Source organism: Protopterus annectens, chromosome 4.part0, assembly GCF_019279795.1.
Source record: "Protopterus annectens isolate FY-2018-M chromosome 4.part0, PAN1.0, whole genome shotgun sequence".
NCBI lineage: Eukaryota > Metazoa > Chordata > Ceratodontiformes > Protopteridae > Protopterus > Protopterus annectens.
The window spans coordinates 303653957-303680268 of record NC_056733.1 but is presented as its reverse complement, the minus strand read 5'-3'; the positions used below and the strand labels follow the sequence as shown (position 1 = coordinate 303680268).

The following is a 26312-nucleotide window of genomic DNA, read 5'->3' as shown; positions in this document are numbered from 1 at the left end:
TAGCAAGTTATTTAACAACAAATGTAAACTCCTAGTTCTTGGCATTAAATAAATCTTGTCACCTCTCATAAAATAAACTTAACTAAATTAGTAAGAAACTCAAGAATGCTGTGAGTAGTAATAACATAAGATCTGAAGTAGGGGCTTCATTTGTCAGCAACCTGTGGGTCTTGGATCCGATATCAGATCCGAGCCGGCAACTTGTTTCATAGCTAATGGATCCGAGCTCCTAGCTCCTCCCCTCACCCATAATCCCCTGCCAACCCTCCATGACCTCAGATCTAGTTTGCCGTGCTTGTGGATGGCTGGATTCCTTTGAGCTCTAGCGAAATCGTCAGTTAAGTGTCTTTTGAATCAACTTTCTCTCAGTTAAATTTATAAAAAGTGTGTAAGAGTCAGGTTCCCTGTAATTTTTATTATTTTTTATAATTTTCCCTCCCTTCGCTGGTCGTTAGTGAGTGTGTGTGTGTGTGTGTATTTGTGTTTTTGGGGCCTGTGTGTTTGTGTAGCACTCCTTTTTCTTCAAAGTATGGCTGAGGCCCCAAAAGCCATTTTTTCTAAATGTACCGAGTGTGGCCATAAGCTCTCCCCGGCTGATGGCCACACTCAGTGCGTTTGGTGCCTTGGGGTTGAACACCTCACCTCAGGCTGTACCATTTGTGCAGCGTTCAACCCCAGGGCATTGAAAGAGCGGAGGTTGAAGCTGGTCCTGGCGGGACTTTTGCCCCCGGACTCTGCTCCGGCCTCCGCTGCTCCCATGGCACTACCACAGGCTGTGGTCATTGCCACTCCTGCCCCCCTTCCTCCGGCCGGGACTCAAACTCCCGCTAAAGCACCGGAGGACAGGGTGGCTAGGAGGGAGAAACGGAGGGTGAAGCACCACAAACGGCGGGCCGAGGCCTCCGCTTCTGCCCCGCCAGCTAAGCGGGCTTCTCCCTCCACTGCTTCTAGGTCTCCTCCTCCTCGGCTCCGATCTCCTTGCTTCTCCCCAGGGCCCGAGGAGGAGGCCCGATCTCCATCGAGGTCATCGAGGCGGCATTCCAGGCCTGCCTCAGTGGCCTCGTCGAGATCAACCTTCAGCATGTCAGATGCAGACTTGGACCGGATGATGCGAAGATTCATCCAGGCCCAGCTGCAGATGGGAGTGCTCTTGCCTCCCCCCCCTTGAGCTCGACACCCTTTTTCACTCCAATTGCTCCTTCTCCGACCCGCTACTCGGGTTCGGAGCCGAGCAGCGTCGGAGCCGGGGGTGGGTCGGCGCCGACAGTACTTGTTACTTTGGATCCAACCCTGCCCTCGAGTCTGTCGGATCCGACCTCTCGGAGCCGTGGCCCGAGCTTCGGATCTGAGGGATCCAGTGTGCCTTCTGCTCCATCCAGGTCAGAGTGCACTGGTCCTTCAGATCCGATGGTCTCAGCGCCGGCTCCGATACCTTCATTGGATCCGAGTGGGAGCCGATTCTCGGAGCCCAGGGAGAGCGGTTCCCCCTCGGCCTTCGATGTAGTGGAGAGGGCTCTGTCAAGAGCATCCGGACCCCCGGCCCTTGTCTCTGCTCCACCCTGCACTCCCTCTCTGCTGGGCCAGGCTTCCATCACCCGGCCTCAGGGACAGCCTGCTTCAATGTCCCAGGTTGTTCCTTTGGAACAGGTTGTTGCTGGCGAGACCTCCTTGGACAGCCCCTCCCGAGGAAGTGCCTCGCAAGCACAAGTGCAAGAGGAGGCACGTGGACTCCCCTGAGTCCTTAACTGAGGACACGGACTTGGATGAAGGGGAAGGCTCCCCAAGATCACCTTCTGAGGATGTCACCTTTGGAGACATCATGGAGATGCTGAGGATCAAAGGTGGGTGATCTGCCCCCAAGGCTTCCTCCGACGAGTCCGTGTTTCTGGAGGCATTCAAAGCAGGCCTATCTACCTCTTGGGTGTCCCCTCCGGCCGACCTCTTGGTGGATCTTATTACCACCAGGGCGTGCAAGGACCCGGACAACGTGGAGCCAATCCCCAAACGCCCGGACAGGATACTAAGCCCCCCCCGCAGACCGGTCACACTAGAGCAAGGGTCCCCCCATAGATGCCATGTTGACGGCGGCAGCCACGAAGAGGGAACTAGCTCAGGAGAGCCCCTCAGTCCATCCACCAAGCAAGGAGTCCCGCTCGATGGACCGCTTAGGGAAGCGAGTTTTTAGTTAAGTGACCTTTTCGGTGAGGTCTCTGAACTATATGGCACATGTCATCAGGATGCAGCGGGATTTTATCAAAGAATACGCTGCCCCCCCCCCCCGAGTCCATGTCGGCGGAGGACGAACAATTGTACTCCACCCGAATGGCCACTCTGAGATCTTTTTCAAATACCTCTATGCGGCTATTGTCCCCGCCACCGAGGGAGCCGCTAGAGCTAGCGGAGCGGGCCTAGTCATGAGACGTCAGGCCTGGCTCCGTCATTGTGACTTTGCGGAGCCCTTTAAAGCGTCCTTTGCGAATGCCCCTTTCGATGGTTCTGTCCTGTTTGGCAAAACGGTCTCCGAAACACTTGTCCAGAGCGAGAAGGATGGGAAGACGTCTGCCGTCGGAGTCCGCTTCTCTGCTCCCCAGCGGTCCTTTTCGAAGAACTAAAATGGTCAGAAGAAGATGTGGTTCCGGAAATCGCAACATTCCCAACCCGCTCCGGACAACCAGTCCTTCCGTGGCAGATGTGGACAGGGAGGACGCCATCCCAAGGGCAGAGGGGCTCCGAGGAACTTTGGGTCCAGAGAACCTATCTCTGACCGGCCTATGCAGCAGCCCTGAAGGGTTGCCCGACTGCTCCACTCTGGAGACAGTCGGGGGGCGCTTCTCGGAGCACCTAGCGGCATGGGAGTCCATCAAAACAGACCGCTGGGTGCTTCAAATTATATCCAGAGGATACAAAATCCCATTACTTCATGTCCCCAAATTCAAGAACCTCCCTGATGTACCACCCGATCAGAGGGAGGCTGCAGCCGCAGAGATTCAGAAGCTGCTAAGAAAAAGAGACATCCAGCCCGTCCCCCAAGACCAGCTTGGATTAGGGTTCTACTCCAGGTTCTTTTTGGTGCCAAAAAAGACAGGGGACTTGAGACCGATTCTAGACCTGTCCCGTTTGAACCTGTCGGTAACCAATGAAAAATTCCGAATGGTCACTCTTCAATCTATTCTTCCCCTTCTAAGGGAGAAAGATTGGATGTGCTCTATAGACCTCAAGGATGCGTACTACCACATTCAAATGGACAGACGATCCAGGAGGTTCCTCCGCTTCCAGCTGGGAGCCAGTCATTACCACTTCAGGGTCCTTCCCTTTGGCCTCACCATAGCCCCCAGGGTGTTCACCAAGGTATTAGCAGTGATTGAGGCCCACCTGAGACTCCAGGGAATACAGGTCTTTCCGTACCTGGACGACTGGCTCCTGTCCGCCCCAACAAGGCATCTACTTTGCTCAGCCAGAGATTTCTTTCTCCACCTAGCCCCCCAAGTTAGGCATCACTATCAATGCCGACAAATCCTTTCTGGCCCCGACACAAGTTATAGAATTCATAGGAGCCAGAATAGACACCAGAGCTCTACGAGCCTTCCTGACATCAGCACGACTACGGAATTTGCAACTTCATGTGCAGGCCATCCTACAGTCAGAAACTCCACCGACGGAATTGGTCCTGAGGGCGCTGGGCTCCATGGCGGCAGCGATAACGCTCCTTCCATGTGCCCGTCTGAACATGTGGGTACTGCAGTGGACCCTTCTAGTACAATGGTCCTTTCTGTCTTTTACTCTCCATCACCCCATCGCTATCAGCAAGGCTTGCAGGAGGGCTCTATTATGGTGGCTCCATGCTCTGGATCTCCATACGGGCCGACCCTTCTGCACCTCTCCCCCTCTCACCATGGTGACCACGGATGCCTCCCACCTCGGGTGGGGGGGCATTATTCAGGCAGGACCGTCCAAGGCACGTGGAACGATACAGAGACCTCCCTGCATATCAACATTCTGGAGATGAGAGCGGTGCTGTACGCATTGCAAGCACTTCAGATTCTCCTCCCCGTAGGAATGATTGCAATTCAGTTGGACAACATGTCGGTTGTCTGGTACATCAACAAATGGGGGGGGGGACCAGGTCTTACCCTCTATGCCGCGAAGCCATGAGAGTGTGGGAATGGGCGATTTCTACCAACCGCTTTCTGATTGCAACGCACATTCTGGGGCGGACCAACATCCTAGCGGACAAACTCAGCCGCACCCTTCTTACCCCTTACGAGTGGTCTCTCAACCCACTAGTAGTGAAGCAGATATTCGCAATATGGGGGCAACCCTGCTGCGATCTTTTTGCCTCTCCTTCAAACACCAAATGCGACAATTTCTTTTCTCTGATTCCCCCTCCAGGGGAAACCCCAAGAGACGCTCTGGTGCATGCTTGGCCACCCGGTCTACTTTATGCCTATCCTCCTCTACCCCTGATGCTGCAGCTCTTATAGAAAGCCTCGCGGTTGGGGAGCAGGATGATCCTCATTGCCCTATTCTGGCCTCGGCAAATTTGGTTCCCTTACCTGTGGTCTCACCTAGTGAATCCCCCTTGGATTCTGGATCCCAGTCTGGATCTAATCTCCCATCCGTCGGGCTTACTGACCCCAAATCTGGACAATCTGAAGCTGACGGCTTGGTTGCTCCAGTTCCACTCCTAGTTAGGACTCCCGGTATTTCTTCACCAGTCAAAGCCATCCTCGTGGCAGCGCATAAACCTTCCACCAGGACAGTGTACCGCAGTTAATGGAAACGTTTCTCCATCTGGGCGGAGCATCATAATCTAGATCCCTTTACGGCTCCTCTTCCATCCATATTAGACTTCCTAACTGAACTTTTTCAGGAAGGTGATAGTTGCTCAACTGTCAAAGTGCAATTGGCTGCCATCTCCCATTACTATGTGGGACATGACACAGGGCCCTTGATGTTGGCCAAATTGTGTAAAACCTTTCTCAAGGGCACCTTTTTGCTTAGACCCCATATAAAAGAAGCCGTACCCCCGTGGGATCTTTCACTAGTTCTTCAAGCCCTGACTGCTCCACCATTTGAACCTGCTGCTTCAGTGGATCTCAAATACTTGTCCTGGAAAACAGCATTCCTTGTAGCCATTACTTCAGCGAAAAGAGTTTCGGAGCTTCAAGCTCTTTCTGTGAAACCTCCTTACTTGATCTTTCATCCGGACAGAGTGTACCTCAGGACCAATCCCTCCTTCCTTCCCAAAATAGCAAATATAAATCAATCCATAAATCTACCGGTCTTCTTTCCTAAATATCAGAATAAAGGAGAGTACAAGCTGCATTCATTAGATGTTTATAGGCAACTGCGTTTCTATACTCATAGAACAGCTGGTCACAGGCAATCCGACCAGCTGTTCATTTCCTTTGCCAAATTTAATGTGGGGAAAGCAGTATCAAAAATCTCCCTGTCACGCTGGATTTCCCAATGTATTCTGTTAGCGTACCAAGTTTCTGGGAGACCCGCACCTGAAGGAGTTCGCGCACATTCCACTTGTTCCATCTCTACTTCTGTGGCCTTCAAATCTAGAGTTCCATTGGATGATATTTGTTTGGCAGCTACTTGGGCCTCATCTCATACCTTTATTAACCAGTACAAACTGGACGTGATTTCTAGAGGGAGAGCATCCTTTGGCTCTGCGGTGCTCCGCAATATCCTTCCATGATGGCCACCCAAGAATCAGGTAGCTGGGGACTCTGTCCCACAGGTTGCTGACAAATGAAGTCCCTACTTCAGATTAAGAAGTTATGTACTCCCCATAACATTCCATCTGAGTAGGTGGCTTCATTTGTCTGCAACCACCCCCCCCCCCCTTCCCCCTGGCCTTCAGTGGATCTTTGTGAGTTGGAATACCCTTTTTGGTGCATATAGAGGGGCAAACTTGATCTGACGTCATGGAGGGTTGGCAGGGGATTATGGGTGAGGGGAGGAGCTAGGAGCTCGGATCCATTAGCTATGAAACAAGTTGCCGACTCGGATCCGATATCAGATCCAAGATCCACAGGTTGCAGACAAATGAAGCCACCTACTCAGATGGAACATTATGGTGAGTACATAACTTCTTAATAACCACCATCACAGAAGACAACCATAAGACCTTTTCAGCTTTGTACAGAAACTCCAGACTTATTTTCTATTATGTTCTGAACTCACTGTAAATGAAGCTGATTTCACCAACCCAGAAGTCATACCTAACGTTTTGGCAAATAACTTCATCTCTAATTTCACTCTAACTACTATAACCTCAGTCTACCATTTATTAGCTCAGGGAAACTCTCCCTCCCCCTTCATTAGTATTGACCAAATGTCATTAACCCCTTCCACACAAAAAAGAACAACTTGTAATGGTCAGGCAACATAGCCAGATGCCTTTTCTGGTAAGTTTAAGCATCTCTGAGCTAAAACTCCCCAAAACTTCTTCAAGTAAAGTTTTCTGTGCTTGAAGAATGCTGAAATGCCACAGTTGTCACCCATCATAAGGATGATGGGATGATGCCTTGGCTGACCAAGGTAACTATAGACCTATTAGTCAAATTGGCCTTACTTCTACAACCACAGAAATAATGCATACTCAAGACTCATAACAGTTAGTGCTGACAAGGGTAGATTATTCCTTTTGAATCTTATTGGATTCTTTGGAAAAAGTTGCCAAAGCCCAACATGAATGATTTCCTGTCCACATTGCTTATCTGTACTTAGCCAAAACATTCATTATCATAATTAAGCTTAACCAAGTAAACATCAGCCCATCTACAGTTTGTTGGATTGCTTACTGTCTAGCCAAGAGAAAACAATTAGAATATTTGTCACCATCTAAAGGAAACAAAATGTCAATAGTATAATGTCCTAAGCCCTTTCTTATTTGGAATCTGTTAAGTACCAGGAAAAGATTATGACCTTTGTCTAACTAAATTTATAGATAACTGCAAGTGAAGGATCATCCTAAACTCACCCTCAGAATCACTAATATTCCAGCATGGACTTCATCACAGTAATACCTGGTGCTGTTATCATGGCCTCACACTATACACAAATAAATGTAGTATAGCTACCTTTGCTAAAACTAAAGCTTTTGCACTATATCATATAAATGGAACTCAACTTCAGACTGATGCTGTAATCCAGGATTTAGGAATCTGGCTTACATCTACTCTTGTCAGAAAATCCTACTACCTCTCTCACCTTATCTGTCATAGGTTCTCATCCTGATGCCATTCTATCCTAATTCCCTTTTATTCTACCCATATTTGTCAATCACATCATTACAATGCTCCATTTAGCACATATAGCTGTAAACAAACCCCTCAGCTAAAAATTGCAGGCATTTTATAAACAAAATAATCAAAGGTTTAAAGAAACACTATTATTTAGATAGACTAAAGCCCTGTCCTTGTTTTCTGTGGCCTTTATATTCCTGCAACCCTAAAACCCTGCTCTCTCTAACCTTCCTTTCCTCTAGAAGGAAAACTCTTCATTTGACATCCATTCTAAATACCTCATTTTACTTCAAAATATCAACAATTCCCAGTTCAAGGATAAAATTCATTAACCAGCAACTACCTCCAATATGGAGCAAGCTTCTCTTACAAATTAGGTAGTGTAAAAACGTAGCCACATTCAAATGTCAATATTGTGAAAAGATGGGATTGTTTAAATTAATCTCGGATGTCACTGACTATAAACTTGAAACTGTGCCAAACTAAACATCTGATCACATGACCCCTCTTATTTTCCTGCTTCCCCTTTCTTCCTTTTTCTCAAGCTTCTCCCTATGTCCCTTCCCTTTAACCAAAGGTGGCACAGTGGTTCAGCGGTTAACATTGTCACCTCACAGCAAGAGGTTCTGCAGTTTGAGTCTCGGCTGAGGTGCCTTCAGTGCGGAGTCTGCATGTCCTCCCTGCATTCATGTTGGTTTCCTCCAGATGCTCCAGTTTCCTTCCACATTCCAAAGATATGCATCTGCAGCATTTCTCCCCAGGTGTCCACTGAAAATGGGCTCTGTCCCAGTCGGTCTTTCCTGGTAAATAAATATTAAATAAATAAATAATAAAATAAAAATATTCAAGCTAACACTGTTCATTCTATGCTTCCAAATTAACTCTTTCAAATTTTTTTGAAGTTTTAGATCAGCTTTAAGAGGTCTTCTTATAGGGCACTCTTGGCTAAGCCTGTAATGGTTTGTATACCAGTGGTGTATTTCAATCCTGTAGAACACCTGTAGGGTAAATCCACCTTGTGGTTTTGGGTAAAAAAAACTATACTTTTCACTTTGAATCTAGCTCATGTATCCAGATGCTCATATTTCCTTTTGTCTAGGTCACCTATTTTTATCTGTCAAGGCTGTCCATTAGTCTTTCATTATAGTAGCTGATGTTACATTCTATGTCAAAACAACTTTTTGGGTATCTTCTTTAAGATCTTTGTTTTTCTAGCTCCAAACTGTTCAGACCCAGAGAATAATTAATGGAGAGTCAGAAGTTAAAGGCATAGTGTTGACATATATTACTTCATTGTCAGCTCATCATAGTTCAGAATGATCTGGTATTTTGTTAATGCTCACACTTAAAGAAATTACATGCAAAATTATCTGTCAGCCATAATTTATCACTAGATATTTGTCAACAAGAGATCCAGTGGCCAGGCCCCTACTTGTGGTTGATATTTCAAGGAGGCTCCTAGGCTTTCTCATTGGAAAGGACTGGCAATTCTGGATTGGTGCAGAGCACAAAGGCAAGATGATCCATTGGCCATTACAAGAAAGAAAAGTCTGTGAAGGGCTCAGGAATTATACATGGACTGAGTTCTAGAGCTTCATGCACTTACTTGTCAGTTCTTTAAGGAGCTTCCAAGCAGCTGCTCAAGTAACAAGATTCTAAAAAGTCTGTTAATAGTTGTAAATGGCATGTCTTTGTTATTAATACTTTTTTCTTGTGTTTCTGACCTGATCGATTAATTAACTGTGTTCAGTCTTACTGAGTTTGCTTTGGCCTGAGTTTTTAATGCACGTCTTTAAAAAAATTGCTGTCCATCTTTGAGATATTCCAATGTATGCATTATAGATGTCCATTAAAAATATTGTCATCATTCTTTAGCTCAGGAAATAGTTAACAACATTACTTTTTTATCAAAGACTTCAGAAAGTTCTGAATTTTATCACTTGTTAGTCAAAATGCTGTATAGCGAACATGAATATCATTCGGATTACTTTAACTTCAGCATTTAAAAATCATGTCTTTGAAAATGAAAAGTCACACACACTGCTTTGGAAAAAGTGATGTCATCTAAATCTGTTGCAATATCTTATACATTTCTCCTAAAGTTAAAGTTTGATAACAAAGTTTTCACCTCGCATAATTCTGATTTAAATTCCCCTCAAAAAGGTGATAAATTATGGTTTACATTTAGGAAAATGTTATATATTTTCAGCTTTTGGTCAGGGATTTCCCCTTTCCTATTATATTTTGCTGAAAGAAATGCTGATATTCGTCTTGACAGCACTTCATGGGTTATCTTCCATATATGTTTCTTGGTGTTTTTTTTTTTTTTCAGTTGTGTAAATTATGCTTTGCTTTAATAGTGTTTACTGTGGTTGTTTTTTTTGTAAAAAAAAACAAAACAAAAAAAAAAAACAGATTTTTAACAAAAGATAAATACCGACAAATCTTGTAGATTTTCTCTACCATCTCTGCTACGGTAATCTATGTGGAAAAAAAGGTGTAAAACTCTGAGTCTTTTGACTAGACTGCAGCCTGCATTTACTGAAATTCTTTATTCTACAGGGCTAAGTGGAAGCAGTAGAAACCAAATGCTTTCTTTATTAATAGTATGAGATGTTGCAATATATTTTCACTGTATCACAGTAATGACTTTTTGCAAAGACAATTCAAATTTACCTTTTAGAATCAAGGGCCTGAAAAGTATGAGGGAATCGCATTTAAATTTGTACACTAAAACAGAATGGATCTTTCATTATCAAAGTGACAAGATGTTTTGGTTATACCATTCTTACCTTGGATCTACTTAAGCCTATAATTAATTACATTTGTGATTAATGGTTGCAGGTGCAATGTGTAACAACCTCAGTCAAGATGCTTACTATTAGCCTTAACATGGTCTTCCCTCTTATTTTAACTTATTTTAACGTGGTCATCCCTCTTCAACTGGTAATGAAGCTACACCAACTAGGCGTCAACACTCCACTTTGTAACTGATTCTTGACTTTCTCACAGACAGACCTCAGAAAGTGTGCACAGGAAATAACTCCATAGATAGCATCACTCTTAACACAGAGTCCCACAGGGATGTGTACTAAGTCCCTTGCTGTTAACACACAATTGCACAGCCAGGTACAATACAAAGCACATCATCAAGTTTGCTGATGACACAACAGTGGTGGGCCTCATCAGTAATGACGATGAAACAGCGTATAGAGATGAGGTGGAACAACTGATTACCTGGTGGGGAAATAACTTAGCACTAAACATAAACAAAAGAGATAATTGTGGACTACAGGAAAAATTGCAAGGAACATTCTCCCCTTACCATGAATAGGGAAACGATGGAAAAGAGTGAGAAGGGCGAAGTTTCTGGGAGGGCACATTGATGAGGACTTGTCTTGGAACACCAATACAATTAGATGATCATGAAAGTACACCAGAGATTGCACTTTTTGAGAAGGCTGAGGAGAGCGAATCTCCCATCGACACTTCTCACTACCTTCTACACAGCGGTAGTATAGAAAGCATCCTGACAAACAACCTCGTAGTATGGTATCTACCTCTGAGTGCAAATCCCTCCAGAGAGTGGTGATGACAGCTGAGAGGATCATCAAGACCACCTTATCATCTAGCCACGACTTTTACTTATGCAGATGTCTTGGCAGGGCCAGAGGAATAATTGAAGACTGTACTCACCCTGCTTACAGACTGTTCCTGCATCTATCATCCAGAAAGTGCTTCCAAAGCATATATTGCAGAACTACGAGATTCAGGAAGAAGCTTCCATAATATCAGGCTGCTGAACTCTAGTAACAACTATGCTCCATGATGGCCATCTGGGTCAGTAGAAACTGTAATAGCTTGTCTGATATTGTGCATTAACCTGGTTACCAGTCTCATCTAATACTTGGTGCAATATTCACCATGACTGTTAACTTATAGGCCATCTAGAGCAGTAGCAATGCAGTAAAATATCTATTCTTTCAGTGCAATACATGTTACAAATTTATAAATTAGCCATAGTGCAGTACTCTAAGGTCCATAGTGCAATACTCTAGTTCAAACACACGTGGTTTAGACTTCGATTTTCTTTTTCTAGTAACTGCTTTTTTTGACAATTACAAGAATTAAACTTAACAAGGCCTTACTCTACTCTAGGCAATTCAGATCCTGTATCACAGCTCAAAAAATAATATCTGAAGTAGGAACTTCATTTGTCAGCAACCTTTGCGATACAGATCCGATCTCTGATCCGAGCCGGCAACTTATACCACAGCATAGATCCAAGCTCTTAGCTCCTCCCTTTACCCATAATCCCCTGCCAACCCTGACTGACCTCAGATCTAGTTTGCCGTGCTTCAAGCTGGATTTCGAGCTCCTGATAGTTGGATAAATCTGTGAGAAAATCTTTGCATTTTTTCTTCCCTTTTCTTGTGCGAGTGTGTACAAGTGTTTAGGTATCCTGTATTTGACTTGTTTATCTTATTTTGTGTTTATTTTTCCTCCCTGCCCTCACTGGTATGTAGTGTGTGTTTGAGGTGTGTGTAGGGGCCTACTGAGTGTGTCTTCTGTATACTATGTCGGAGGCCCCTAAATCCATCTTTTCAAAATGCACCAAGTATGGCCACACCCGGTGCGTTAGGTGCCTTGGGGTTGAACACCTCTCCTCGGGATGCGTGATTTGTGCAGCGTTCAACCCCAGGGCACTTAAGGGCCGGAGGTCGAAGCTGATTCTGGCTGGCCTTTTGCCCCTGGATTCGGCTCCGGCCTCCGGTACTTCCTGTGGCCACTACCCAGCCCTCGGTGGCAGCCACCCCTGTCTCCCTCCGGTCGGGACTCAACCTCCTGCTTCGGCTCGGGAGGAGAGGTAGGCGGGAAAGCCAAACGGAAGGAGAAGCACCATAAGAGGCGGGCCGAGGACTCCTCCTCGGCCCCGCCCGCCAAATGTACTTCTCCATCCAGAGCTTCTGGATCACCTCCTCCTCTGCTCAGGTCCCCTTGTTTCTCACCGGGACACGGGGAGGAAGGGACCCGGTCCCCATCGAGGCGACACTCTAGGTCTGCCTCGGTGGCCTCGTCGAGGTCCGCCTTTAGCATGTCAGATGCAGACATGGACCGGATGATGAGGAGGTTCATCCAGGCCCAGCTGCAGATGGGAGTGCTCTTGCCTCCCCCCCCCCCTCCGGGGGGGAGCTCGACCCCATTTTTTTCTCCAATCACTCCTTCTCCGACCCGCTTTCCAGGTTCGGAGCATTCGGAGCCGAGCCGCATTGGATCCGGGGGTGGGTCGGAGCCGATAGTACTGGTTACTTCGGCTCCGACTGGTCCCTCGAGCTTGTCAGATCCGACCTTTCGGAGCTGTGGGTTGAGCTTCGGATCCGATGGATTCTGTGTGACTTCGGCTCCATCCCGGTCGGAGCACACGGGTCCTCCGGATCCGGTCCCCGCTTCGGATCCGAGTGGGAGTCAACTCTCGGATCCTATTGAGAGTGGCTCCCCCTTGGCATTCGCGGTGGTGGAGAGGGCACTGTTGAGTGCATCCGGGCCTCCAGTCCTGGCTTCGGCTCCCCCCTGCACTCCCTCTCAGCTGGTCCAGGCTCCCATCACCCGGCCTTCGGGGCAGTCTGCTTCAGTGCCTCTGGGTGTTCCTTTGGAATGTGACATTGCTGGTGAGTCTTCCTCGGACAGCCCCCCCGAGGAGGTCCCTCACAAAGCTAAGTGTAAGAGGAGACACGTGGACTCCCCCGTGTCCCTTACGGAAGATACGGACTTAAATGAAGGGAAAGGCTCCCCAAGGTCACCCCCCCGAGGATGTCTCCTTTGGAGACATCATGGAAATGCTCAGGATTATGGGAGGGTGGTCTGCCCCAAGGCTTCCTCCGATGAGTCCGTATTCCTAGAGGCGTTTGAAGCAGGGCCATCTACCTCTTGGGTGTCCCCTCCCCCCGACCCCCTGGTGGACCTTATTTCCACCAGGGCTTGGAAGGAGCCAGACACTGTAGAGCCAGCCCCCAAGCGCTCGGATAGAATCCTGAGTCCCCCTGCTGAAAGAATCCACTGGAGCAGAGGTCCCCCCGTGGATGCCATGTTGGTGGCGGTGGCCACTGAGAGAGAGTTGGCTCAGGAGAGCTCCGCAGTCCACCCACCGAGTAAGGAGTCTTGAGCGATGGACCGCCTTGGGAAGGGGGTCTTTAGTTCAGCAACCTTCTCCATGAGGGCGCTGAATTATATGGTACACGTCATCCAGATGCAGCGAGATCTAATAAAAGAATACGCTGCATCCCCCCCAGAGTCCATGTCGGAAGGGAACAAGCAGCTGTACTCCTCCCGAATGTTTACTCTACGTTCAGTTTCCAACACCTCTATGTGGCTCTTGTCTCATGCCACTGAAGGAGCTGCTAGAGCTGGAGCAGCTGGCCTGGTAATGAGGCGCCAAGCCTGGCTCCGACATTGTGACTTCTCGGAACCCTTTAAGGCGTCATTCACGAATGCCCCCTTTGATGGTTCTGCACTGTTTGGCAAAACCGTTCGCGACACTTTAGTCCAGAGCGAGAAAGATGGGCAGACGTTGTCTGCCGTCGGAGTCCGCTTCTCTGCTTCTCAGAGGTCCTTTTCCAAGAACCAAAAGGGTCAGAAGATGTGGTTCCGTAAATCGCATCAGTCCCAGTCTGCTCCGGACAGCCAGTCCTCTCGTGGCAGAGGAGGACAGGGAGGACACCGCCCAAGAGGCAGAGGGGGTCCCAGAAATTTTGGGTCCAGAGAAACCTTCTTTGAGAGGCCCATGCAGAACCCCTGAGGGGTTGCCCGGCTGCTCCACTCTGGCGGCAGTCAGGGGGCGTCTTTCGAAGCACCTAGCAATGTGGGAGTCCATAACAACAGATCGCTGTGTGCTTCACATCATATCCAGAGGCTACCAAATTCCCTTTATTGTAACCCCCAAAACCAGAAGCCTCCCCAACATACCACCCAATCAGAGGGAGGCAGCTGCTACAGAAATTCATCAGCTTTTACAAAAAAGAGCCATCCAACCGTCCCCCCAGATCAGTTCGGATCAGGGTTTTACTCCAGGTTCTTTCTGGTGCCAAAAAAGACGGGGGACTTGAGGTCCATCCTCGACCTCTCTCTCCTGAACCTGGCAGTACCTAAAGAAAAGTTCTGAATGGTCACGCTACAATCTATTCTCCCCCTATTACGGGAGAACAACTGGATGTGCTCGATAGACCTCAAGGATGCATACTACCACATTCTGGTGGACAGATGTTCCAGGAGGTTCCTCCGTTTCCGGCTGGGAGCCAGTCACCTTCAGTTCAGGGCCCTCCCCTTCGGTCTCACCTCAGCCCCCAGGGTGTTCACCAAAGTGTTGGCGGTTATAGCGGCCCACCTGAGGCTTCAGGGAATTCAGGTCTTTCCGTACCTGGACGACTGGCTCCTCATCGCCCCAACAAGGCATCTGCTCTGTTCAGGCAGGGATTATTTCCTCAATCTTGCTCCATGCCTAGGGTTGACTGTCAACATGGCCAAATCCTCTCTGGCTCCTACACAGGTAATAGATTTCATAGGGGCGAGATTGGATTCCAGACTAATGCTTGCCTTCCTGACTCCCGATCGGCTTCAGAACCTGAGGTTGCATGTTCAGGCCATTCTCTGACTTCCTGCTCCACCGGCGGAATTGATCCTCAAGGGCTCTAGGGTCCATGGCGGCAGCAATTCCTCTGCTGCCCCTAGCCCGTCTAAATATGAGGGTCCTGCAGTGGACCCACCAGGTACAATGGTCCCTGTCTCGCAACCCCCTGTCCCATCCTATTCCCCTAAGCAGGGCTTGCAGAGGGTCGCTCATGTGGTGGCTCCAGTCCCCGAGTCTCCACACAGGACGACCATTCTCAATGCCTTCCCCCGTCGCCACAATGACCACGGACGCCTCTTGCCTGGGGTGGAGGGGCAGTATTCAAGCAGAACGGTCCAAGGTACGTGGAACGACACAGAGACTTCCTTGCATATCAATGTCCTAGAGATGAGGGCGGTGATTTTGATGTTGCAGGCACTTCACAACCTTCTTCCGATTGGGATGATTGCAGTACAAATGGACAACATGTCAGTTGTCTGGTACATCAACAAACAGGGGGGAACCAGGTCTTATCCTCTTTGTCGCGAGGCCATGAGAGTGTGGGAATGGGCGATATCCACCAACCGCTTTCTCATTGCAACGCACATTCCGGGACGGTCCAACATCCTAGCAGACAGGCTCAGTCGTTCGATTCTGACCCCGTACGAATGGTCTCTCAATCCTCTAGTAGTGAAACAAATATTTGCCCAATGAGGGCAACCCTGTTGCGATCTTTTTGCCTCTCCTTCAAATACCAAATGCAACAGTTACTTCACTCTAATCTCCCCTTAGGGGGAGTCCCCGAGAGACTCTCTAGTACATGCTTGGCCTCCCGGTCTCCTTTACGCTTACCCTCAATTGCCCATGATACTAAAACTCTTAATGAAAGCCAGTCGGCTGGGGAGCAAAATGATCCTCATTGCCACATTCTGACCTCGTCAGACGTGGTTCCCGTACCTGTGGTCTCATCTGATTCATCCACCCTGGATTCTGGATCCCCTTCCGGATCTCATTACTCACCCTCTGGGTCTTCCGACCCCCAACCTGGTCAACCTCAAGCTGACGGCTTGGTTGCTCTAGTTCCACTCCTGATAAGGACTCCCGGAATCTCCTCACCAGTCAAAGCCATCCTAGTAGCAGCACATAAACCTTCCACCAGAAGGGTCTATCGAAGTAAGTGGAAACGTTTCTCCATTTGGGCGGAGCACCATCACTTAGATCCTTTCACGGTGCCTCTTACGTCTGTTTTGGATTTTCTAACTAGCCTTTTTCATCAAGGGGCTAGCTGCTCTACAGTCAAGGTACAACTAGCAGCGATTTCGCATTATCATGTAGGGCATGAATCGGGCTCTCTAATTTACTTCCAAGCTTTGTAAAGCTTTCCTCAAGGGTACCTTCCTTCTCAGACCCCCGGTCAGGGAGGTAGTACCCCCATGGGATTTATCTTTGGTTCTTCAGGCCTTGACAAGGCCCCCTTTCGAGCGGCACGGTTGATCTTAAATACCTCTCTTGGAAGACGGCCTTCTTGGTGGCCATTACTTCAGCTAAAAGGGTCTCTGAGCTTCAGGCTCTATGTGTTAAACCGCCGTACTTAGCCTTCCATCAGGATATAGTTTACCTCAGGATCAATCCGTCCTTTCTGCCTAAGGTATCTTCGGAAGCTAATATTAATCAATCTATTAATCTTCCCGTGTTCTTTCCTAATTACCAGAAGAAAGGAGAGTACAAACTGCATTCCTTGGATGTGCACAGACAATTACGCTTTTATATTCATGGAACTGCTGGTCATAGGCAATCTGACCAGTTGTTTGTCTCCTTTGCCAAAACAAGTTTAGGCAAGTCAATTTCTAAAGTTACCCTGTCATGGTGGATAGCTAGTTGTATCCTCTTGGCGTATCAGAGTTCGGGAAGGCCTGCACCTCAGGGAGTCCGAGCTCATTCTACTAGGGCCATCGCTACTTCAGCGGCTTTTAAATCTAGGGTTCCCTTAGATGATATTTGTTCCGCAGCCACTTGGGCCTCATCTCATACCTTTATCAGCCATTACAAACTGGATGTTGTCTCCAGAGGTAGGGCGTCCTTTGGCTCTGCAGTGCTCCGGAATATTCTTCCATAAAGGCCACCCAGGATTCAGGTAGCTGGGGACTCTGTCCCAAAGGTTGCTGACAAATGAAGTTCCTACTTCAGATTAAGAAGTTATGTACTCACCATAACGTTCCATCTGAGTAGGTATCTTCATTTGTCTGCAACCATCCCCCCCTCCTTCCCCCTGACCTAAAGGATCTGTCTTAGATAAGCCCCTTCTGGGGCACAGTAACTAGGGTTATATCGGGCAAATTTGATCTGAGGTCAGTCAGGATTGGCAGGGGATTATGGGTAAAGGAAGGAGCTAGGAGCTCGGATCTATGCTGTGGTAGAAGTTGCCGGCTCGGATCCGAATCCCAAAGGTTGCAGACAAATGAAGATATCTACTCAGATGGAACATTATGGTGAGTACATAACTTCTTATTCCATAGTTACTTATTTGTTTGCCCAGTATTCCTGATGGAGTACTCTGTAGGAAATTTTTAAATTCTGCCAGTTCATTATACTCCGATAACATATGCTCCCAGGAACCTCTTTCTTCCCCATTACACCTTTACACTACATTTGCCATTTACCTGAAGAAAAAAATCTTTAGTCTGCATGGGGTTTAAAAGTATCTGCAAACAATTCCAGGCAAAAATCCTAAATCTTCTATATTTTATTAAATATATGGGAGCCATACAGATGTCCTCCCATTGTTTTTAGTGAGTTGCAAATCTAATTTCCATTACCAATCTTTTCTGACCTCTTTTGATATATTCCAATAGTTATCATGCAATATTTTATATGCCCTAGTAATTACCTTTTTTTTTTAACAGCACTTCTGTTCTAGAGTCAGTTAAAAACTCAACCAGTGCAGGTCTTCCATTTAGGATTCCTTTATCCCTTTCTTTTTTCCTATACTCTGATATTAATCCCTGATAGAGAAGACAATCACTAGCCTGCAATCCAATTGTCTTCTTGGCCTCTTTCCATTCTATTACCTTTCTCTCTCTATTTGTTCCAATAATTTGGGTCCTTTACCAGCTTCCTACCTTAAATTCCAGCCCCTCTTACCTACTCTCTGTACCCTTAAATGCAGTCATCCCTAGCCACAGAATCTCCTTTCTCTAGTCCTGTTTTGGCTTAGTTCTTAATATACTTTTTGTTCTGCTACTTTGAGTATAATATTCTGTACAAATGTTATTATTCTCCTTAAAGATCCATGTCCAAAATCCCATTTTTTCCTTATTTCTTGAATCCCCCCCCCCAGCATCATCGTCATCCCTTTCCACTTTGAATTGTAGCTTTATGCTTGCGTTACATATAAAAGCCTTAACTGTGTAGATATAAAATATACCTTCAAATCAGGTAACCCTAAACCTCCTTGTTCTATTTAGAGGGTCAAATTATCCACATTGGGTCTTGCCCTATTCCTCTCCCAAATAAAATGCTTCAGCTGTTTATTAATTACTATTCACACCTTCTGCTCTTGTTGATAAAATATGTCTGACCTGTGCATAAAATTAAAGGGACTAAAAACATTTTACTGCTGGTATCTTGCTATCCATAACCATAGGCAAGAGCTTCCAGTTTCTCAATGTTTGTAAGTTATGAACCTTTTTCATACTAAGACATTCTTAAGGAAATTAGTGTTTGGCTAAAGCAACCTTGTAGCAACCATGGATTACCACATCATTTTAAATGCCATTTTTGTGAATACTGCAGCAGAAAAAATAATGGGTTGGATCCATTGTCACAGTTTGCAGAAGTGCAAATCACCCAGCTTGGATAAGGTGGTTTGTATTGCCTGATTTAATGCAGTTCATAGACATGCTAAATTGCATGTCACTGGAATGCATTAAAATTAAATTTGCATGACTGTGAATTGCTCTGCAGAGTAGTAAGCAGCACTGGGTCCTACACACACACACCCTGTCATCACACACCCTGTCATGTATGCATAATGCAGTACATCGCTTACCTATATCTGGAGAAGCTGTTTTGCCTCACCCTGTGAAACTCCCCCATTTAAATACTATAGGTGCATCCTTTTAGTTTGATGCAGGCACGTACACATTTTCTTCACTGGTTTGTATGGATATTCCGTAGTGCTGCTGACTGTAAATTGCCATAGCGTGCAATTTTCCATCCTGACCAGAGAATCTGGATGCTTAAGGGCCTCATTACTGTAAGTCCCACACACAAATTACTGCAGTTACATGTGGCTTTAGAAAATCTCACTTACCCATAATTCAGAGCTGCAAAATGGAGGAGAAAGGGAACTAGGGATCGAGACAGTTATATAGTATATTTAAAAAAACACACAGTTTTGTGCCCTCAGCAGGCTGTATATGAATTCCAACCATCTTATTTTTTCTGAGACTAGTAATTTTTGATCAAGCAAAATATAAATACAATGCATAATATACTTCACCTAGGGAAGTATGCATATTCAAAATTAGGATTGTTGTGTTGGCTGACTTTGCATGGTATGTTAACATGTCAGTATGACTTGGTACAATTAATAAACATATTCATAAATCCATGAGGTAATGCCAGTATTTATTTTACCATGAAATATAGTTTGATGTGCTCCATCATTGTTTGCTGCCTTCATTTTTTGTAAATGTTTTAGTCCCGTAGCACTGGAGGTACCTGTGCATTAATGCTCCATGGTCACCTAATGTGGCTCTGAACTCCCTGAGGCCACAGCTGACCACTACATCCCTTTGCCTGGTTTAGGCACATTTGGAAAATGGTAGCTACTTTTAAAACTTATCTCTGCTTTCCTTTTAAAAGATGTATTATAATCCTATAGCAAGTCCTCACATATACCACATACTAACCAACTCAGTCACTGCTCTCCTATCCACATGCCACATCACAAGACTGTATCCAATTAATTCTACAAATCAGACAGCCACTATGTATTTTACCAATTCAAGCATTAAACTATAAAAATGCAAACACCATTCTACCTTCCAAGATATACCATATAGTACAGTCATAGTAATGTAACACAATTTTGTACCATTCAGTAAAATCAGATACATTTTCTGAAAGGAAAATTATAAAGCCATTGTGAGAATAAAAGTGAAATAATTTAGAAGCAAAACTATTCCCACACTACTAAGTATGCCTGTCACATACTTTTCAGGGCAAAGCTGTTCGTGTATTGAACAATGCTTGCTCCTAGAACTGAGATTTCATCTTATCATATCACTAGAGATGGTACAGCAGTTACATAAACAGGTGTAGCACCAGATGGTTGGCAGTTTTTCTTGCACAGCATGCTATAATAACTGAAGATAAGAAAATAAGGAAAACATTAACTTATTAGACAGGATTTTAAAGGTATTTAAATGAGCAGTAGTTTTATGCAGATAGTGCTGTGGAGTATAAAAGACAAAATATAGTGGTTGACTTAGCACATTCATATCAAAAAGAGGATCTTGCAGTGTAGAAGGGAATGTGCATAGGGTAAACTGCCATTCTGTACTGCAAACTTAAGAGGCACAAACCTTTTAAAACTAATGTATCCATTCTTGAGAAGGTTACTGTCTTTCAAGAACTCCACTCCTAAGGTAACCTATTCAGTTAGCATGGGGATTTAATGAAAATCAGAAAGCAAAATCCATGTAGATGGCAGTGGCTTTAATCTGCTGGGTTTTTCCTTCACTTTGCCATTGTCTTATTTTGTCTCTGCAGATGTCAGTTGTGGTTAACCTACCCCTCCAAAAGAGATTGTTTTCTTGAACACAGTGATCTCCTACCAAGACACCCAGATTCATCCTTCAGAGCTACATATTGCTGACTTTTCACAATCATTGGTGCCCACCCTTAGGTTTTGAATATAATCCCAATCTGCTGTAATTTCAACCTCCACTTTTCACATGGTCAGTATGTAATGCTACAAAAATAATCCACATAGTTGTATCCATGTTTCCAGCATGTTCTTACCTTTTTCAGCACAAAATGAAAGTTTCAGTCAGCCTTGTATCTCTCTGTATAGTGTACCTGTACTGTCACCATCTAGTCTTTTAGGTGCTGCCTTCTCACAGAATTATGTGGTGCATGGTGCCTTGACTGGAGGCCATACTCATGTGAGTCTCTTTGTAGTGTGAGAAAGCAGTATGTCCAGTGATGACTCATGCTGTTTACCTGTTTGGCATGATAGTCTCTGAATGGGGCAACTGAACTTGCACATTTATTCATAGTGCGTTATCCAGATTGATGTCTGTTGACACTTTTCAGCCATAACTTGAATGAAGATTTTTATATTCTCTGGCAACAATTTGATTGATTTTTTGCATTAATTAGAATTATATCATTTAGCTGCATTGTTAAATATGACAAAATGAAAAATGCAGAATAATTCATACTTTTGCAGTAAAGTATTACATAGATAATGCGGTAAGCTACAGTCATTCATAACCTTTCAAGGCAAGACCAACGTCAACACAGATTAAATTCTACACTACAGACCACACCTAAAATCCATCTGGACATGGGTATATCTTATTCATGTCTTGAAGTGGTACTAACTGAATTGCAATATAAATTTTATTCACATAGTTACTACATAGTAAATGGGGTAGCATTGTCACCTCATAGTAAGAGAATTGCAGTTTCCGCTCTTGGGTGAGGAGCTTTCTGTGTAGAGGCTGCATGTCATACTCATGTTTACATCATTTTTTTTCCCTGGCTAATCTCGTTCCCCCATCTCAGAAAAAAAAATAGATGTTCATGTGCTGTGTGTGTGTGTGTGTGTGTGTGTGTGTGTGTGTGTGTGTGTGTGTGTGTGTGTGTGTGTGTGTGTGTGTGTGTGTGTCTGCGAGCGCTCGTGTAGTGTGTGTGTGTTTTTGTATGTGATGAAGAAGAAAGGCCTGGCAATCTACTTCCATTCTATACTTGCATACAAGTATGGATTGATGCACTAATACTCCGTATCAGATCAGTGTTTAAATGCTGTTGCTTAAAATGTGTCATACTTTCATTTTATTGTATACCTGTGGTTGAAATTTCCTGTTTATATTAACAGACAGACTAATTCATCAACAAACTCAATTTTCCATAGCAGAGACAATGAGCATACAATTTAGTCTGCTTGACTATCAGCTGTATAAAAGGATACCTGGACACTGTGTAGTATTGAACCTTACAGACAATCTGTGTAGCATAGATACAAAACAATATACCACTATAGGCAGGACAGGTCATAGTACTCAAGTGAGTGCAGGTTTTGTGGTATCACCTACAAGCACGAGAATCAATAAACTTGTGAATTTCTCATAAGCATGGGATATTGCACTCATCCAAGATATTATCCCTTTGCATGTAAGCTATGATTGCATGTACACAGTACCCATTAGAAGGCTAATGATAATGTTTTATGCATGCACAATGGCTAGAAGGGATGGTCGTGTCTTGGCAGTCTCTCATTCCACTTCCCGGCTGACATGCAGTGATGCTAGTTTCATGCTAAAGGCAGCAGCATTTTTTTGAGATTTTGTGGAATCCTGAGCATAGACATAACCCATGTAGGGCCATTTTAAGGACAAGCAAAAAACATGCTGCACTGAAGGGTAGTATGCTAATGAGCCCTAGATTTTTTAGGCACAGTGTAGTAATTCTTTGACTACAACATTGTAGTCCATGGAGTATGGTAATTACACTCCGATATCCAGAAAAAGACAAATCGGTTTCATGCTACTACAGTCCGAGACCAATCTTATTGAATGTTATGCACCCCTACTTAATTTATTAAGATTAGATCTTGTGCTAGGCAGTCAAATCTGCCAGAACTGACCAGCAAATAATGACAAAAAAGCAGATTTGTTGGTCCTGCTTTGTGACAGTATTGTGTCCCTGACTTATAAACTTGAAAGTGGAGAGAATAACAGGATTTGCATTAGCCAGCATTTTCTTAAGGGTACTAGGTCTAAACTCAAATGTATGTCACTATTTAGTGACTTCACTCCTTGGTGATTTGTCAGAAAACATATTTTATGATGACCAGACCGAATATATGAGGCAAAATATTCTGGGCATTCTGCAAAAATCTGGACAGGTGAGACATGGTAAGGATAAAAATAAGAATCATTTTTCACACTGTCTTTCTGACAGAGCTCTGTGTAACTTGTTTAAGAATAGGATGTGTTATTAGAAATAATGCCATTCTCAATTGTTTGTAAGCCAGTGTGTGATTATATCAGTGAAGTGAGATCCTCACCATAGCTGTTGACTGTGTGAATCGACATCAGAGAGCTTTCCTTTTCAAAGTGTATAAAGACATTGCCTGTTGTGTGATTTGGTTGATACTGATAGTGTTTACAGTGTTTCATAGAGAAAGATCTATGAAAGGAGCAAACATGACCTAGGCTGGCCAGTTTGCGTTTTCCTATTTTTTTATTAATTACATATTTGCTAAACCTAAATTTCTTGACTGTTTTATTTCTTAAAAACTTGGTTTATGGCTTGAACTTCTTGGCCATCTGTTGGTTTGTCATTCAGTTTCTAGTATCTTGATAGCAAACTCACTGCACAGGTATTTAGACTTTTAGATGGGATAATCACCTCGGCTTAAAATGGATTTATATAGGCATTGTATAACATTTATAAAGATAGTTAAAGCACATTTATTTAGATCTGTTTATTTTTCACTTAAACATTTGAACTGATTATTAATTTGATGAGCTGCACTATAAATTTGTTGGTTTATAGCCTTTTTCCCAGTTCAGCTTTAACTTCGGCTTTTGCAGGTATTTATCATTGAAGAAGTTTATGTTTGTATCATAAACGAAAAGCGCTTTACTATTATCCTGTGTGTGCCTCTTCTTGCTGCTCTTTGGTATTATCAGTTTGAGGTATTTATCATTGCAATTACTGTACAACATTTAAGAACTTATATCAGACATATGCAAATTAATTTTTTTAGGATGTGGATGCTGCAGATCTACTTCACATAATCAAACTTTAAATGTTTGAATTGCATATGGCCGACACCATAACATCAAACATTCAAAAGTTCGAACATAGTAAAAAAAACAAAGAAACAAAAAAAAAAAAAAATGAAACGTTTCTAGGAGGGGGCAGGCCCTCTGCACCCCCCACTACTTAAATATACCAACTCCGAGATCGCACTACATTGCAGAAAAGGGAAATCTTTCTGTTCCGCACTTTACGGAGATCTCCATTCAGACCGTTCAAACTTTTAAAAGTTTGATCATATAGTCTCGGCCATATGACATTCGAACTTTTAAAAGTTTGGTCATCTGAATATATATATATTTATATATATATATATATATATATATATATATATATATATATACACATATGTATATATATATATATATGTATGTATATATACATAACAAATCTAAGATTTCACTACAGTGTGCAAAAGGCACAGTGAGCTTGAAAACTAAATTTTCAAACTCTTTAGTCAGTATTTCAAGTGTTTGAATTTTTGACAGTTTGAGCACTTGAAATGCACCTATATGGATCTATGCCAGATGATCAAGTTATCAGAAACTTGAAATTTATACAGATGAGACCATATGATCGAGTTTCCAAAAACTTGATCATCAAAAAAAAAAAAAAAAAAAAAAAAACACAAAAATCTAGTTTTTTTACATTTATGCAGGGGGGCTGTGGCCCCCACACTCCTTGTAAACTGTAAATACCAACTCCAAGATCGCACTACAGTGAAGGAAAGGGCAATTTTCTCGATCCTCACTGTACCACAATCATAGGTTCATAGGTGTTTACTAGGCTAACAACCACAAGGGCCTTTTTAAGCCTAGCCATGCATACCAAATCTCTGACAAGTTTTGATACTCTTGATAAGTGTAAGCATGAGCCTGGGATATGAACCATTTACAGATTACCTGTGTCCATTAGAGACGTAGGTACCAAACCAGGCATGAATTTCCAATCTCCCATCTAATTGTCCAAATTGCACTTCAGTTGGATTAGAGAAAAACTCTGCTTCACATGGACGGGGGGCCTGTTCCATAGAAAGAGTAGTCTCTGGGATACATACCTGTTACTCCAGCACATCCTATTTATATCACAGGCAAGGTTTAAGTCTTTCAAATGAGTAATTCTAGTGCTGCTTGTTTTGTGGATGTGCAGGAGGTCCATCAGAGTGGGATCTGACAATGCCCTGTATGCCAGGCATAGATCTCCCCTCAAATGCCTGTAGGAGACGGAATAAAGGGATAGGCCCTTGAGGTGGTCTACATAGGACATATTACTTATGCCCTGTATTCTTTTAATGAGAAACTTCTGTGGACATTCCGATTGTTGGATATGCCTGGTTAGGTACATACCAAAGGGGTCATTGCACTCAGTGATAGGTGTAATGAATGCCGAATACAGTGGAGCAATGACTTCCTTGGACTTAGATGCCATACCTTGGTTTACAAGTTGCTCAACATAAAATGATTTCCTCACCTCTGTAGAGATGTGATAATCAGGCTAGATTACCATCTATGTGAATCCCTAAGTCACTGCAGATAATAAAGATTCAACACACTTTCTTTATTGGTGTTTTCAGTATGATTCCCTTCTCGAAAAAAGCAGACAACAAACGCTACAGTGACAGCTGCTCAGCCCTTACTTTAAAACCCAAGGCATCATGTGATGCTACATGGAAGAACATTCAATTCAATTACTTAATTACTTAAATTAAAAGTCCCAATAAATCAAAAAAAATATTATAACTAAAGCACAATGCTCACAACATTCCATATTAATGCATCACAGGAAAATCATCACTCAAAAAATCCTCAAAAAAATCACTAATAATATTAACCTAAGATATGACCACATAAAAACAAAAAAAATGAAACATAAAAAAGTTTAATTTAATATAACTAAATGAATGATATGCCCCTATAAAAAATATATATAGTGAGCAACTTTTTTTTTATTTTAAAATATATAGTAATTATAGTAAATCATAATTACATGAATAAATATATGGCCATTTAACCACATTAACCTTAAAAAATGCATTTAACCAAGTTATCAACAACTAGTCCTTTGATCAACTAGAAAAATATATATAGAGAAATATAAATATATCAATTTGCTGTCTAATTGATTAATTATATTTCTCTATATATATTAATTATATTTCATTATATTTCTCTATATATATTTTTCTAGTTGATCAAAGGACTAGTTTCTGAAAACTCAATCAACTGATAGAGATCCATGTGTGTGTGTGTGTGTGTGTGTGTGCATGTGTGTGTGTGTGTGTGTGTGTGTGTGTGTGTGTATATATATATATATATATATATATATATTTAACTCATTGACAGGGTACATTGCCTGTGTCTACAGCAATTTTGTTATTTTTTTGTACTTCATCT

At 43.8% G+C, this 26312-nt stretch overlaps 1 protein-coding gene across 3 annotated transcripts in view; it reads left to right on the top strand.

The window, feature by feature from the left end:
- The window catches only part of KSR2 (kinase suppressor of ras 2), a 2556886-nt gene that overhangs the window by 1083924 nt on the left and 1446650 nt on the right, over positions 1–26312 (top strand). The window lies entirely within an intron of this gene.